The 16638-nt window shown below is 44.2% G+C and overlaps 1 protein-coding gene across 3 annotated transcripts in view; it reads right to left on the reverse strand.

The window, feature by feature from the left end:
• LOC138261655 (actin-binding protein WASF3-like) overlaps nt 1-16638 on the reverse strand; it is a 288156-nt gene that overhangs the window by 54550 nt on the left and 216968 nt on the right. The gene's annotated exons all lie outside the window — the stretch shown is intronic.

Raw genomic sequence — 16638 nt, forward strand, 5'->3', positions numbered from 1 at the left:
TAGGGTGTGGTGGGGTTCGGCTGAAGGAGGAGTGGTATGTGCACCATGAGTGCCCATGTCTGTTTGGCTGGCCCAACAGACATGCACACTTAGCATTTCTCCACCCGGCTGTGTTTCACATCCGGGAGGAGAAGGTGCACAGGGTTCCACTCCCTGTGTGAGCGCCGAATCAGGCCGCTCACTCCAATCACGAGGCTGCTGCCATGCGGGTGACAGCAGTCATGATTGGCTTAAGGGAGTGTGGGAGCCTGGTGCTGCCCAGAATAGGACGAGACTGCTCAGGACGAGGACGGAGGAGAGACAAACCCATCTCTCGATGGAGCAGGTTAAGTGTTCTTTTTTTATTTTATTTTTATTTTATACCTCTGCCCTGACACACACGTTCAGTGGCAGCCACCACTGATGTTATCCTCTTTTTAATTCTGCTCTATGTGTCCTCCAGTCCTGTCCTAAGTGATATTTAGAGCATGGTGGTAGTTCAAAAATTCATTACAATGTTAATTGTCAACAGAAATTACTGCATTGACATATTTAGCAGTATTACCTCCTGTGCAGTAACCATCACAGTATACTAAAGTTGTCCAACAACACGTAAATGTGGTGGGAATACTTCAAAAATACCACTACACAAAAGCAGGCAGTAAACAGCTTGCCGCCCTCAGTACAATTTACTTAGAGGACTCAAATGACCGCCATCAACAGGCTACTAACAGCGAAGATCACAACTGTTGCTGTGCATTTGTACAAATCAAAAATTGGCATATTCCTTATTTGTACAAAATTGTGCACTGTTTCTGGTACATCTTGTAGGCCTGCAACCCCACTGGAAGCATTGCTAATGCACCACACAATCCTGGTACATAGTACGGCGCTGCCATTATTGTTGTGTAGTCCTTCCATTGTTGTAATTGAAAGCCAGTGCTGTTTGTCACCAAGGCAGTGCTGAAGGTGCTCTAAAGCATGTAGTAATACCAATGTGGTATGACCTCGTGTTTTAACAGACATATTACTAGTTTTTAACAATGCCCGTAAGTAACTTTTAAAGGATGGGTATTGCAGAAGCTACTATTGAGGTGGCATTATGGCTTCATCTTCTACGAAATGTAACATTACTCTAAATACATGTATAAGGTTATACTAACTGTATGAGGATGAACATATTTTCAGATGCCATGTGTGTTGGTGGGCTTATGTTTTTTTTTTTCTGTGCTCATGTTTCCCCCTCTCTCCCTTGGCGCCCCGTCACTCCACACCCTCTTCATCCGCTGTCCCTGCCTCTTCCAAAATCCCACAGCCACACTGTCGTGACAGAGGATGTTTTTTGTGATTTACTCTGTACCCCCATCCCTTTGGCTCTGAACATTTGCCCCACCTATTGCATAGGCTACCCTTGCCCCTTTCTGCGCATCATAGATGCTGTGTTGGCACGTCCAAATTATTGGTAGGTACGGCTTCACAGAGCAGTTGTCTGCAAGACTTACTGTTACCAATTCTTTGAAATGTACCACCCAGAAACGTAACACTCTCTCACCTCATACTATTGACTATTTGGTGTATCATTCAACCTTTGAGGAAGTCCTTTTATTGGATTGCACAAGGGAGTGTTTTACACCTGAAAAGTACACTCAACCAGTCACTTGTTTAACTTTTATGTGATTTCTGTATAGAAAGCAATCTTTTTGCAAAATTTTCCCCTTAAATTTTGAAAACTATTAGGGCCGTCTTTAAGGTGATAAACAGATCTGTGCATACAATCCATGTAACCCACATTAGTGTTGAGTATTTACAAAACAGTTGTGACTCCAGATTACAGCTTCTTCAATATGCAAGTTGCATCTTTACAGTACAACGTTTGCAACATAAACTCAACTAACTGGATTTGCACTGTAAAATTGAAGAATCCTATATTAGAGAACTGCAATCTTTTGGCTGTCTGGATAAAATAAAAGTACACATTTTGGGATTAAATTAAATGTCTTTTGATATCGGTAACATTCTCTTATGGGATAGAGTACATGTCGTTCTTGTTTGGTGCACCTGAGAACATTGTGTTTGATGTTTACACATGGCACACCAGTGGGTATCTGGTGGGTCAGCTTTGCACCCGATACACTGGACCAAGAATCTACCTACACCTTATATTTTGTTTCTTCTTTTTAGATGTAATGTATTGACTCTTACAGTTCATTCTAGTAAAACAACTAGATTATAAATGAGTAATGTACAATGCTGATCTGAAAGGTAATTTTTTTAAGAGGACGGGGCGATTTTAAAAGCCCAAATACAGAAAAAAGTATATTCAAAACGTAAGACCAGTTCTAAAACATAACTTGGATATATAGAGTAAAAGAGGAACACATTTTATTTCAAGTATGCACATGTTTTCTTGTTTACAAATGACTAACACACGCTTCTTTACTCTTGGTGTCAGAAAGGTCAATAATATATTGTTCCTGACCTTTCAAGTAAAACAGAATTATTGTATTGCTGGTGAATAACAATTCCAATATGAGCTGGAGAAAGTGTGTACCTTTCATTCTTACCAAACCTTTGTATTTATCCTGCCATTCGAGATACCTTGGTATCAATGTGCATAAAAGACAAAATAGCTAGATAAACTGTCGGAGAATCTAATGGCTAATGCTGCTCAATTCCTTTTTTTGTAGCCACTTATCATTTGGGCCTCCACACTTTCATAATTCCAGTGGCGTTGGTCAGCACTAACTTCATCTAACGGGATCAGGGTGAGAAGAATAATTTCTCCTGTTATAGCAGATTAAAGCTTTCTTTCCAACTTAGATTGTGGGGCATTTTAAGAAGTTTACATTTTTTTTTCCCTGCCATTTTAATTTTTTAACTTACAATAATTTATGTTTTAGATGTTTATATTGATTTGTAGTGTCTTGTTTTGGAATCTTATTCACTATAACCACAGAGTGAATGGTTGAAAATGGTATTTGTTATTGTGGAATAAACTAAAGAGTGCAGGATGACTTGACTAAGCATTTTCCATCAAGACATGCCCCCCAGTGATGATATGGCTAGATCTAACTCTCAGACAAATTACTTCCCCCTCCCACTGCCCATATCCAAATTAAGGCCTCTGCCTCCTTCAAAGCACCTCTCCTGTGCCTTCGTTTTAGATGCATGCGAAGGCCCCTCCCCTGTACACCCTACACACACACCTCTCTCATCCTCATGCTGGGGAATGATTACATGTAATTTCTGTCCCCTTTGAGAATTTGTGCCCTTCAGATCATACCCATTTAATGTTAAGGGCTAAGAGAGACTGTTCTCAAAAGATTCATAGTGCAGTGATCCGCTGCTTATGGCACCATGTAACTCAGCTGAGCTGTCAAAATAATAAATAAAAAAACTCAGCCCATGGGTGCACCATTGCTAGCTATGTTGCTCAGTCTCACTAATTGCTCCTTCCTTTCTGATGCTTCTGCATATTTCCTATCTTCTTCATTGGCATTTTGCAAAATATCCAAAATCTGGGTGGGGGCAGGGTGATTAAGAAGACAAAATTTCCCACAGAAACATATGTGCTATAGATCTGTAATGTCTCTACTCTTGCCCAAGAAGATTCTTGGTAACATTCATGAATTTCTGCCTGGTATCCAAAATGTCATCAACATTTCCATATGGTGTTTTCAACAACTTAACAACTTGAATGCAACATATAAATATTTTATTGAAGTTTTGGGTGCTAGATACTTCATAAAAATTATGAATAAAAAATGGTGGACAATTAAGCTGTTTAGGAAAACCAACAAAAAAAGTGAAGAATCGAGGTCAGGGGACACTGATGAAGTAGGGCAGCCAGAAATGTCACACATTTTCAGCAGGAATAGTCTGTGCTTTCGTATGTTAAGGATCCAGTTATCAGTGGGTCACACCAGTGGTTGCACACAGAAAGATCAAATGGTATCAGTTTCTAAAAATAAGTGTAAATTAGAAGTACTAAGAACTTCAACATTTTCCATAACATCGATATATTGGTCATGATATTTTGTGCCATCAAAATTCCATTCTTGACGTTTGGGAGGCAGGAGGGGGCATGCAGGATAATACATGGGGCAGTGTCAGGTACTAATTCATTCAGACCTTTTGGTTGCCTTCGAAATCATAAACTATTGGATTGCACTTTCAAAGTTACAGCATCTGAAAATCTTTTTTTGATAAAACATCCTTTTTACCACTTAAATGCCAAGTTGTACATTTTGGGTCTTACGTTCAGTTTTGTACCTTGTGAGTTGGTAAGGACCACATCACTCAGTTTTCTCGATCTCCCCTTTACTTTGCACCTTTCACCAACTGTGCAGTTTTTGCATGAGCAGGGAATATGCCTGTCCTTGTATGCCAATGACACACAACCTCTCATGAATATTCTTCAGGTAAATATTCATGTAGTTGAACTCCCTAAATATTTTGCTCTACACTCTGCTTTTCAACTCTCACAGTGGAGCCTGAATGTTTATACTATCTAGTTGAATTCATACAAATTGGAAATTTTACAGACAAAGAAACAAATCAACTATGGCACCATCTTTTTTTGGATGATGTCAATGGGGACGTCTCAAGGCCCCTCTCCATTTACACAAATCTAGGAGCATAGCTTGAAGCAACGTTGTCTGGAAGTGACCCCATAATCAACTCTTACTAACTCTAATCTTTGTCATCTCAGACTAATTCATCAGTTGTGTTCTTTATTAACCTCTTCATAGGTGCCCAAGTTTGTGGGTGCCTTCGTTCACTCCCAGGTGGATTTCTGTAAACTGGTCTTTGCAAGTCTTCCAGCAAAGTTTTTAGTCAGATTACAATGTATTCAAAATGCAGCAGCCAGGGTGCTCTTTGACCTAACAAAGGCTGACTCAGTTTCCAGACATAGAAGATATCTTCCTTGGCTTCTGGTCAGTGAAAGAATTCATTAAAGACGGTTGTGCATATATTGAATTTTCCATCCCAATTCACCTTACAGGCACCTCAGTTCAACTGGTACAATGATGTTCCTTGTTCTTTAAGTTCAGTTGATGAAATTCGGTGAACTTTCCCTTTCTTACTAAGGCCCTAACATCTGGAACTTTCAGTTCATCTGCCTGAAGAAAGAACTAAATGTACTAACTTTCTGATAAGAAAGATCTGACTGTATTACATTTAGCGATTCTTGGTTTCAAGCTAGCTGTTAATGTATACCTGCGTCTCTGCTTAAGCTCTGTGTAATACAGCCAGAACATCTTATTGAACGTTTAGTTGAATGAACTATTTAGATTAATCAAATAGGAATAGAAAGAGAGTCAAGCCTTTTTGCACATTGTATGGGCAGAAGATACAGCTATTAAGCTGTTAACATAGCTGATAACATAGCCAAGAGCAACTATGTTAAAGGAACTACAAAGATTCCTAGCATTTTGTGATCAGTAAATAAGATCTGTTGTTGAATTTTTAGATATATGGAAATGAGTCATTGTGTTGACATTCATCATTCAATCTTTATTTGGTTTATGACAAGATAAACCATAAAAACACCATATCATATAAACGTAAAATCATAAAAACCTTATTCCACAATCATTAAAAATTATGTTGCATCATAAGAAAATTTGTAACAATGTCATAGGTACAAAGTAACAGGATCAAAGTCTCTGTAGTTAAGTATGAATAAACCACATCATGTATAGCTACAGAGTTGCAGCAACTGAATACACCTGGAACCCATATATGCTACTGCTTTCTCACACGTGACATTAATAAGAAGCATTGCAACAACATTAACATCTTGCTAACAATCAGCTACTAAAATGTCTTCAGATAATCAAGAACCTCTCTGTTAAAATAATAATTAAAAAACGATTCCTAAAACAGAAGGAATTTATAATAAAGTGCTATATACAAAGATGTTGAATAAATCTGTTGACACGTGGGCATTTCAATGTATAGAACACCAACAACCCCAAAAAGGATAATGGGTTAGGCTAAAGTGGCATACAGCTACAAATTCCCCACATCATATATAAATATAGAAATACAAAGATAAGCATCTCCCATTTCCAAAGGTGTCAGAGCTTTCCTTACACTTAGAACATTAACAAATAATTTTCCTATAGCATAATATACAGTGGCATCTTTTAAATCCATCAAAGACTGAACTGCCTCTTGTAAATCTAACAACTTCTCTCTTAAAAATAATGGTTTCAAGTACTGTTTCCTATAAGCAAGATAACATTTACAAAATAGTGCTAAGCGTGATGAGGACTGAGTGAATCTATTGTCACATGGACATTTCAAATGATTTGGACCCCAAGAGCACCTATTCAGCAATGCAACATGATGGTGGACTATAGAGAAATGAAATGGAGTCAAAGATATAATTAGATACACATTAGAGACCAAAGTGATATAAGATTGAAATCCTGGATATTTGTGATCTAACGTATAACTCATCACAGTAGTTTTAGTCTGATCTCTCAAATGCCTTTTCTGTGCACTCAATCTGCAGGCATAACCTTTTAAATCCCTTTCCAAGAATCATACTATATTTTCTGGGATCTTACATAGTTTCCTATCTGAATAATCAAAACCCTTTAAAATATTTCTTATAGGCTATCCAGTGAATAAGGCACTGCCTGGTCCAATGCTAGACAGTTTCTAAGGATTATTTTGGTGAGCTGAGTGTCCGTTTTAGACCAGACAGATAGCCATAAAAGCAATGATTTAGCCTCTATTGTATCCATTAAAAAGTGGAGCCCTAATTCCATGTGTATAGCAGTTTCTGGGATTGAATGTGGAACTGCAGGCAGTCTTCTCAAAATCTTATTCTTTTGCCTTTGCAATATTATATTGTCCTTCCCCCCCATAATCCTGCATGTTGCTGAGGCAATTGTTTTGACATTATAGAGGGTCAGCACTTCTTTAATCGGCTTAGTACCTCATTTTGTAGCAAATCTAAAAATCCCTTCATTATTTCTTAGCATATTGGGGGAGTTAATTTCTCTATGATTATTGAAACCACCATCCACTGAAAATTGCAGACCTAAATAAATTGCATTTTTTGTACTTAGGATCTTGTACTTAAGCTCTTATTCCCATTAACAAAACAGACAAGTCTTCCATCTACTTTTAACAAAGCACTTGGTAAATGTTTTCCCCTGAATAATCCTTAAATCTATATTTTCCATAAACTTAGTGAAGGTAGCAATAAGTCTCTGCAAATGTATTGGAGCTAGGGATAGTAGAACTGCATTGTCCCCACACAAAAGAGTCTGTACGGGCCGCAGACCAACTCTAGGAGTGTCAGCACCAAGAGATTGCAACTTCCCAACAATATCATTGATAATATAGAAAAAAGAAATGGCACTAAAGCACATACTTGACACACTCCTCTTTCTTTCCTAAACAATTGTATGTGTTCCCCCAGGGGCCCATAACGCACACTTGACATCAAATTACTATGCATATAGACTAGAAGTAAATGTCTCTTGAATCCCTAAAAGATTCCATGCACTTCCACAACTTATTGTGGTTTACCAAATCAAAAGAACAACTGAGGTCCATGAAAAACATATATTAGCTACCTTCCTTTATTTTTGTGTATTTTACCACCAAAAGGTTCAGGTTGAGGCATTGTTCCACAGTCCCCAGCCCACTCTTAAAGCCATATTGTGCACTGGTTAGAATATTGTTATCTGCAGTCCACTGTTCTAATCTTTCTAGAATGACCCTTCCTAGTAATTTGATGGAAGAATCAAGTAGGAGAATGGGTCTGTAGCACTTTGTGTCACTTTTTGTCCCTTCCTAAAGATTGGAATGATTAATGATTCAGACCATGATGATAAATCCAGCATCAGCAGCCTTCAGGACCATAGTTAGCAGGGGTGCCCATAGGGTAGGAAGATATTTCTATGTGTCCGCCGGGTCACCGTCAGACCCGGGAGCCTTTCCCACCGCACTTTTGTCTAATGCTTTAGTTACCACCTCATTGGTGAAAAGAGTACAGGTTGAAAGTAATACCAAAGGAGCCACAACTTCTATATCTGATCTTAAGGATAGTGAGAAAATTGAGGCAAAAATGATCCACCCAAGTTGCCGCCCGAATCGAGCAATCAAGATTAGGTGCAGAACTGTTCCTAAAAAGAGGGGCATTTATTGGCGTCCAGAATTATATATTATCCTTGGTCTCTGCAGACTGAATTAATTTTGCCCGGGCATCTTCTTGCAGCTCTTTATTTGTTATTCTTTAATGCCCTTTTATACCAGAGCCTGCTTACATGGATAGCAGCAGGTTGAAGCAACTTAATAGGGTCACTTTCAGCACAAGTGCATTTTGATTAATCCACCCTTTAACCCCATGTCCCTTACCCTTATTCCCCTATACAGAAACTGTCTGATAGATTTAGAAATTACAGCATATGCCTTTATAATCTGCTCACTGTCAGCTTCATCATCAAGGCAAGTTAAAATATGACCTAGATTTCTAGTTATAAACTCTGAGGTAAAGCTAGAGGTATCAACTCCTGTCCAATTTATTTTGATACCATTTTGTCCAACAGTGGTACTGTTTAGGGTTCTATCTAGTTGAATTGCTAATTGTAAGCTTATTTGTACTGTTATGGTTAGACGATTATGGTCACTGGTACAATGGTCCTCCACCTGAGGGGAAGAATATGATCGATTTTACTATTGCCTCCATCCACCAATAAAGGTAGGAGGTGGAGGGTCCGAATCTGTCATATTTATATTGTATTTGAACATTAAATTACTTAAGGCTGAGCTAAACAAACAATGTCTAAAATGGCCAATGTCCTCACCTTGAGTTCAGTTAGGCCACACACGTGTTTTGAGAGGATAGAAGATTTTGTAGCATTAAAGTTGCCAGCCCAAATTACACAGAACTTGCAGATCGACTACTCCAACGACTACAGACCATACAGAATGCTGCAGCCAGACTCACCCTGGATCTCCCTAGACAAACCCACATCACCCCCTACCGCTGGGAACTCCACTGGCTCCCTGTACAGAAAAGATGCCAGTTCAAGCTCCTGACCCATGCATACAAGGCCCTACACAACTGCGGACCCACCTACTTGAATCACCATCAGAACTTCCATCAGCCTACCAGACACCTCCGTTCTGCGTCCCTTTCCCTAACCCTCACCTCCCACATCCGACATAGTAGATGTGGAGGTTGCTCTTTCTCCTGCCTTGCAATGAAGACATGGGATGAGCTAACCGGTTATCTGCAGACCTCCCCATCTCTTCCTGAGTTTGGAAAGACCTGAAGATTGATTGATTGAAATTATGTAAACATCATTTGAGTTGTAGTGGATAAAAGAATCTAGATCATTCTGCAAAGCTGGTACCACCTCAAACCATGAAGTATTGAAAATGTCTTTATAAAAATGAATTATCAGAAGATCAGGAATGTTTTTTAGAGGGTCTCTAGTAGAGATAAGAACAAGAAGGCTTCCTTTAGTCCTAACCATACTAGATTGGGTAGTCTCTGTACAAAGGGATATAAACCCATCAACATCAAATTAGTTAGTTAACCGTGTTTCTTGGAGAGAGAGTACCTGTGCTCTGTTAACATATTTGGACCAATCCTCTGTTTGTATGTTTTATTGGCCAGTCCTGCTACATACCATTAGCCACTTAATGGTGTTGACACACCGTCCAAATAATTAGCTGTTGCATCTTGTTAAATGACTTCATAGAATGTATTTGTTACTTGTTCAGTGTTAGTTGATAACATTCTCTGAAGAGATGGAGAGTTGATCCTGTTTGATATGACAAGTCAGTCATTTTCACCAAAGCAATCTAGGAGGGCAAATCGTTTTCTAACTGAAGCCGAATAACTCTGACCCGCCTTGGTGTCTGAAACTTTAAATATGTTTTGAATTGAAAAGGGAAAGGATATGTTCGAGTCTGTAAAAAAAGCCCAAAAGCTACAGCCTTTATTTTACTCCTTAAATAAGCACCTTTAAGATGTGTATTCTGGAAAGCCGTAAGAATGTGCTCAACCAGACTCAAATGTCTAAAGTTAAAAATTATACAGGCCCTCATTATGACATTGGTGGCAAATGCCGCCTACCGCCACGGCGACGGCCGCCAACATACAGTCTCCGTGGCTACCAGCCGCCAACCGCTTTACGAACATAGGTAGAATTCCGCCAGAAGGCTTGCGGATTTCCATCGACGGTCATGACGGCGGTAAGGTGGCGCTGCTGCCAGCAGCAGTGACACATCAACAAAACACCGCCTACCGTATCATGTTCCATGATATGGCCTGGTGGTGTTTTGCTGGTGGACGCTGCTGCTGGCAGCAGCGCTGCGTCCCGTCTCCTGACGGAGGACCCCCTGCAAGAAGGTAAGTCGGGTTCTCTGACAGGAGGGTGGGGTGGGTGGTGTTGTGTGCGTGTGTGGGGGTGTTGTGTGTGTGGGTGGGGGTGTGTCTGTTTTTGTATGCATGCGGGTGTGAGTCGTGTGCAATGTGTGTGTGAATAGCTGAATGTGAGTGTACGTGTATGTTGTGTGTTGTGAATGCGTGTCTGCAGCAATGTATGTTAGTGTGTGTTGCGGTGTGTGGGTATGTATGTGTGCATGCGTGGGTGGATGAGGGTATGCATGTGTGTATGAGTGTGTGGATGTAGGGGGGATCTGGAGGGGAAGGGGGAGGGTGGGGGATGACTCTGGGGAGGGGGTGGAGGGGACCCCTATCAGTGCCAGGGAAGGAATTCCCTGGCACTAATAATGCCTACCGCCATGGTTTTCGTGGCGGTAAGATTGCCACGAAAACCATGGCGGTAGGTGGGGTCATAATCCCAAGGGTGGGATTGTGACGGCAGCCTGGCTGGAGACTGATGTCTCCAGCCCGGCGGCTGTTACCACCCTGGCGGACGGAGTGGTACATTGGCAGTTTGGCTTGAGCCAAACCACCAATGTCATAATTTGGGGAAAGGTACCACGAGCCTGTTAGGAGTACCTTTCCCCAAGTTACCGCCGTCCGCTAGGGTCGTAAAGATCCCCACAGTCTCTCTCCAGTGTGACCTTACTGGATTAAGATGGGCTTTACTATGCCAACATGCATTCAATCAGTTAAGAAACTCTGTACAGACCAGGTATTGGCTCAGGCTGACCTACAATTGCCATGCACAATGCATGTGGGTGCTAATCAGTATTGACTAACAGCCTTGATTTATCAAGAAGACAAATGAGCAAGACCAGTCACTTTTACCTGCAGAGGTCTGTCTGTCTCAGAGAATCATTGTCCAGCACACAAACTGGAGTTTGTAGCACAGAAAATGGCTATAACAGACTTTTTTAATACCTCTAGAGGGCTAACTTCACTGTAAGAACTAATAACAACCCACTGAAATAAGTGCTGAAGATAGCAAAGTTGGTTTTAACTGGGCACTGCTGAATTGTGCTTTATTCTGGTACAATTTCCAAAACCAGAATTGTCTTGGAAAAACAAACATTGATGCAGATCTTATACCCAGCAGAGCACATCCATTGCCATCCACAAGGAACTGGGCTGAATTATCTCAATCAGGGAAAACAACTATCTGTAGCATTGTCTGACACATAACCAACCACGCATCAGTGACTGATTGCAACATCTAAAGCAATACCACAGGTATACCATAATGTGATTGACAAACAAAAAGATATCAAACAAGCATGTATAACTGATCAAGGAATAACTTAAGTGCTCATTGTCTAGAAAAATAGAAATCCTGCAGATGTTGTAAAGAGTGAAAACCCAAAAGTGCACAAAGTGCTAGGTGACTGGATGTCATGATGTGAATTGACATCTAAGTCTATGTAAGACCCTGGAATCGGTACCAAGATTTCACTGGCTATACTTGAGATGACGTTTGGACACATACAACAAAAAATGTAGTTGCAGGAAATAAGTAGCCAAATACACTGCCATTAGCAACATTAGGAGAACTCAAGGTCCAGAGACCTAAGAGCATTTTTATGAGAGACTTCTGCTGCAGTTGCGTCACTTTTATTGCTGCAATGGTGGCGCAAACATCTCAGCCATATCTATGAGGCCATGAAAAGATACTTTGTGTGACTTTGCATGGCCTCATAGATGCCAGTGACAGTGTAAGGCAAGGCAGTGCAAATCGATGTATTGCCTTACTCTGCATCAGGGAGGTGTTCCATGGGCGTTGGGGTGGGTGTTCCCATGCAACACCCATGGATTTTTGACACATCCCCAGAAGTACAAGGTCATGTAAACATGTGTTTTTCGTCAAAACCTTACGCCTCCCGAGGGGAAGCACAACAAGGAGAAATCTCTTTATTTCTTCTAGTTTTTCCTCTTTATATGTGTGCTTCATTCTGCAGCACACATAAAAAGAGGAAAACGCCTCCCAGGATAGTTTTTGTGCAAGAAGGTGCCCTTTTCTGCACAAAACAATCCTGACAACCATGCAGACACCCTTGCACCATGGTGCAATGTGCCTGCATTGGTGCTAGGCTGCCGAAACTGCGCCAGTGCAGGGGAAAAGGACAGGTATGTGCTGTATGCTATTGATACGGCGCTTTCCTTCCCTTTCACTTTGACGCAGGTCAGCATAGAAAGGTGACTTGCTGGACTTACCTGTGTCAATTCCCCATAAATTTGGGCCTTAGTGTGCATAACCATTCTGCCATTTGAAAAACACAAAGATGGAAATCAGAACATTCTGGTGATAGTAGACCAATCCACTAACCAAACATCAGAAGGTGTAAACCCTTGCCAAAATAATTTGAGCAAAGTACTTTGCCATCATAGATTGCCTTCCAGAATCCATTTTGAGGCCGATGGCAGTTTTGCCCAGCAGGCACGCTGCCTGATCCCATCATGCCAGCCCAGACAATGAGAAGTGGTGCCTCCCGTCTGTGGCTGGTGAATTTCTGCAGAGCCTAAAACTAAAAGGAGAGGTCTTGGTGAAGCGTGGTAGTTCACAGGATGACACTGTAGAATCCGTGCTGCAGGTGCTGATCGGCTTTTATGGTGCACCATTTGAAGCCATGGACTGCACTGGGAAGACATGTGCTTTTCAGTAAGGGTTTGTTTGTGGACTCTCTCTCGCTGTGAATCGCGGGTTACTATTGGGAGTCTCTTGGGAGCCAATGGGCGAGGGTGAGTGCCTTGCTGGCCTAGCTTTTCAAACTGTGGATCTGGACTAGACGCCTAGGGGTCAACATCGGGAAGCCTGCCCTTTCTTTTTCCTTTGTTTTTGAGAAGCTGTGCTTGTGCTCCCCCTTGAATAGGTTTATCTGCTGCTGTTTGGCAGATAGTAATTTCACACAGACCACTGGAAAGACAGGTTCCTGTGGGAAGTGACAGCTGACAAGGCTGTTTTTTGTTGTTGTTTTTTTTAGGCCAATAAAGACTCGGGCACGCAGACCTGGGCACAGCATCATGAACTCTCCCAAGACCCCAGTACTGCACTACATCAGGGTGCGGTATTGTTTGCTGCAAATCTAAGTTATAGGGTTGTAGACATCAAGGCCCTATCAGTATAGAAACTAATGAAGCCCTACCCAGGAGGAAAAGTAAAAAGACTAGGAAGTACAAACGCCCCCCTGAAAATACATGCTAATCCTACGTGAGGGGGAATTGAGAATGCGCCTATTAAGGGAAAAAAGAAGCTTAGCGATCAACCGGAAAGAGATATTGTCAGACGAGAGTGCGTGGTTTAACTCACTTTCTTCTGCCCAGAAGATACTGGGAGTGGAAAATTGCATAGAAATGGAAACCTCTCCACAGATCCAAACTGATTCTTTCTCCATGGCATAAAGAAGTCCCACTGAAAGTGAGGTAGCAGAGCTACCATGGAATTCTGGACATACAGATGAGACTGGACCATAGGGCTTGGCTGATCCCCCCACAGATTGTCCTGCCATAGATAATTAGTGTGAAGAGGGTGTTTTAAACGCAATTCATTGTTTGACTGAAAGTTCTCTCACATAGACTCTACCACTGCAAAATCACTTCAAAATCATTTCCTACAGCGTCTGCTGTCAGCAGTGCTACTAGCAGTTCAACCTGCTTGGCACAATATCCAATTTTGGTAAAGATCCTCTCTGGAGAAGAAACCCATCAAGGGCCTGACAATGTGTTAGAGGACGGTTCTGACCATCAGGTCTGCCCTGATTTTTCGATTTTTGACCACCTGGTTTTTGACTGTTTACTGTGAGGAAGCCTTCTATGAGGTGACTCCCGCACAATAAACCCATGGTAAAATGGACTGCACGTGTTTACTGCTGGTGTTGCCGTGCTAAGGAAAGGCTGCTGTGGCGCAGCAAGGGCAGGAGGCCCCGGGCAGGTTACATGTGATCATGTGTGCGCATGGATGTGCACCCATGTGAGGGCTGTGGGAGGAGGAGTCCTAGTGTGCGCAGCCCAATAACTGTGCTTAGGTAGTTCTGGTGCAGGAGGAACTATGCAGAGTGGGTGGTGACCTGGAGTAGGTCTCATGAGAGGGGTGTATACATGTGAGGGAGAGTCAGTGTGCTTACTGTCTTTTCACTGTAGGGACACCCAGTTCAATGCCAATGTCAGGGTGCTTGAGATATTTGCATTGGGGGGATACTCCATTAAATGTCAATGGGAAAGGAGGGCCTAGGGTGCAACTCCAGTTCTCTGGGGTCCACCGAGACCAGAGTCACACCAAAGTACACTGTAACCTGTAAGAAAAGAATGATGCAGTAGGTTACAGGAGCATAGTTGTACAGCTTATGGGTCATCCAGGGATGTCATCTTTCTCTGCCTCAGCTCAGGATTAGGGCCAATTACTGCTCTGTCCAGTTGCTGGAGCAGGGCCTAGCATCAATCAGCCAGCTGTCATTCCGTGCCAGGAGCACGCTGAAGAAGCCCTGCGAGGAATGTCGGGGAGGAGGGGCTGAGACTTTCAGAGCACATGTGGCAACTAACTCTTGGAAGATGCCATCTTGAGCTATCCCAGAAGACTGTGCAAGAAGGAGGGGACGGGGGCAAGGAAGTGATGTGGCACATCTGGATAGGCCAGAGGTGCAGACCTGCTGGACCCTTCCACCCCCACTTAAAAGGTCCTGCACAGGGGAGAGCTTTCTCTCTCTTGGCTGTGCTTCACTGCTGGACACTGAAACTGCAGACGGGCGTCATGGACAACTGGAAGGAAGAACCTCCTGACTGCCCTTGGGGCAGGGACTCTGCCCCTGAAGGATTCCAGGCCAGAGAGGCGAATGCCAGGGCCAGGCAAGCTGGCCCCCTTACCCCCCCCAGAGGATTAGTTGGGGGAAGGACTGGGCTAGCGCAAGGAGAGTGCGCTGCCCAGAAGGAAAAGAGGGAACCCAGAGGAAAGATTGGCGCAGGAGTCAGTGGGACTGGCTCCCTGATGATCTGGGACCCTTCCAGGCCAGGAGGCCTAAGGAAAGTGCTCCTGGTGGCAAGGGCTTGTCACCAGGAGCGGAACGACACAAGAATAATGAAAATCGGCCCTTGGGGGCCCAAGATATCACCAGACAAAGGATGGTGACCTTTGATCTTTGGGAAAGCAGCTACGAAGCGCGTGGAGCTCCACAGCTGCTTTCGACTGTGCCCCCGGGGTGGGCCAGGGCCTGGGGGCTGCACAGGAGGAAGAGGAGAAAAGGGGCATGTCGTCGCACTCCCCCTCTCTCTGAAGAGGAAAGGGGCCCTGGACCCCATCCCGGGGCCCCGTGAAGCCTGGTTCCATGTTGGTGGTTTAAAATGGGGGGGGGGGGTGCCGTCGCGCACCCCCCTGCCGCTGTGGGAAGGGACCCCGGACCCCATCCCGGGGCCCCCGGCGGCGAAGACAAGCCAGGGAGCGCCGTCGCGCTCCCCGTGAAGAAAGGAGTAATGGGGATGGGGGCGCCGTCGCGCACCCCCCAGCAGAAGGAAAACCGGGGAGCGCCGTTGCGCTCCCTGTGAAGATGGCCCAAATGGGGCCCCAGACTCCATCCCGGGGCCCCGAGAAGAGGCAGGAGTGGGGGTGCGTCATCGCGCACCCCCAGCCGAAGCAGAAGTCGGGGAACGCTGTCGCGCTCCCCATGAAGGTGGCCAGAGGGACCCCGGACCCCATCCCGGGGCCCCAAGCAGAAGAGGGCCTGGGGGAGCGCCGTCGCGCTCCCCACTGAGGAGAAGAGGGGCCCCGGACCCCATCCCGGGGCCCCGAGAAGAGGATGACTCCGGGGAGCGTCGTCGCGCTCCCCGTTGCAAGGAGGAGGGGTCCCGGACCCCATCCCGGGGCCCCGACGACGCGAGGGGAGCGGGCAGACTCCAATTCAGCAGGCTGGCTCCTGCGGCAGCACCCGGAGGTGCTGGCCGTGCGGGGAGCCGGCGGGGGCGGCCAGGGATGGGCTCCCTGGGCCACCCTCCTACGAGGGATCCTTGTTGTGGTGCGGGGGTGTCCGCGTGGGACCGGCACCCCCCAAGAAAGAAAAGCAGGAAAACGGGCACAGCGGCTCTCCCCAGCACAGCAGGAGAGCCGCTTATCAATAATGCAGCCGCCCCAGCATGCTTTGCGGGGCAGGGGGCTGCTGTTTGAGCCCCCAAAACGCCTGTGGTGGTCCCAGGGAGATGGGGACACCACCAACGGAGTATTAGGAGACAGGGGGAGCTGCAGGAGCAGCGCAGCC

The sequence above is a fragment of the Pleurodeles waltl genome, chromosome 2_1 (genome assembly GCF_031143425.1).
Source record: "Pleurodeles waltl isolate 20211129_DDA chromosome 2_1, aPleWal1.hap1.20221129, whole genome shotgun sequence".
Taxonomy (NCBI): domain Eukaryota; kingdom Metazoa; phylum Chordata; class Amphibia; order Caudata; family Salamandridae; genus Pleurodeles; species Pleurodeles waltl.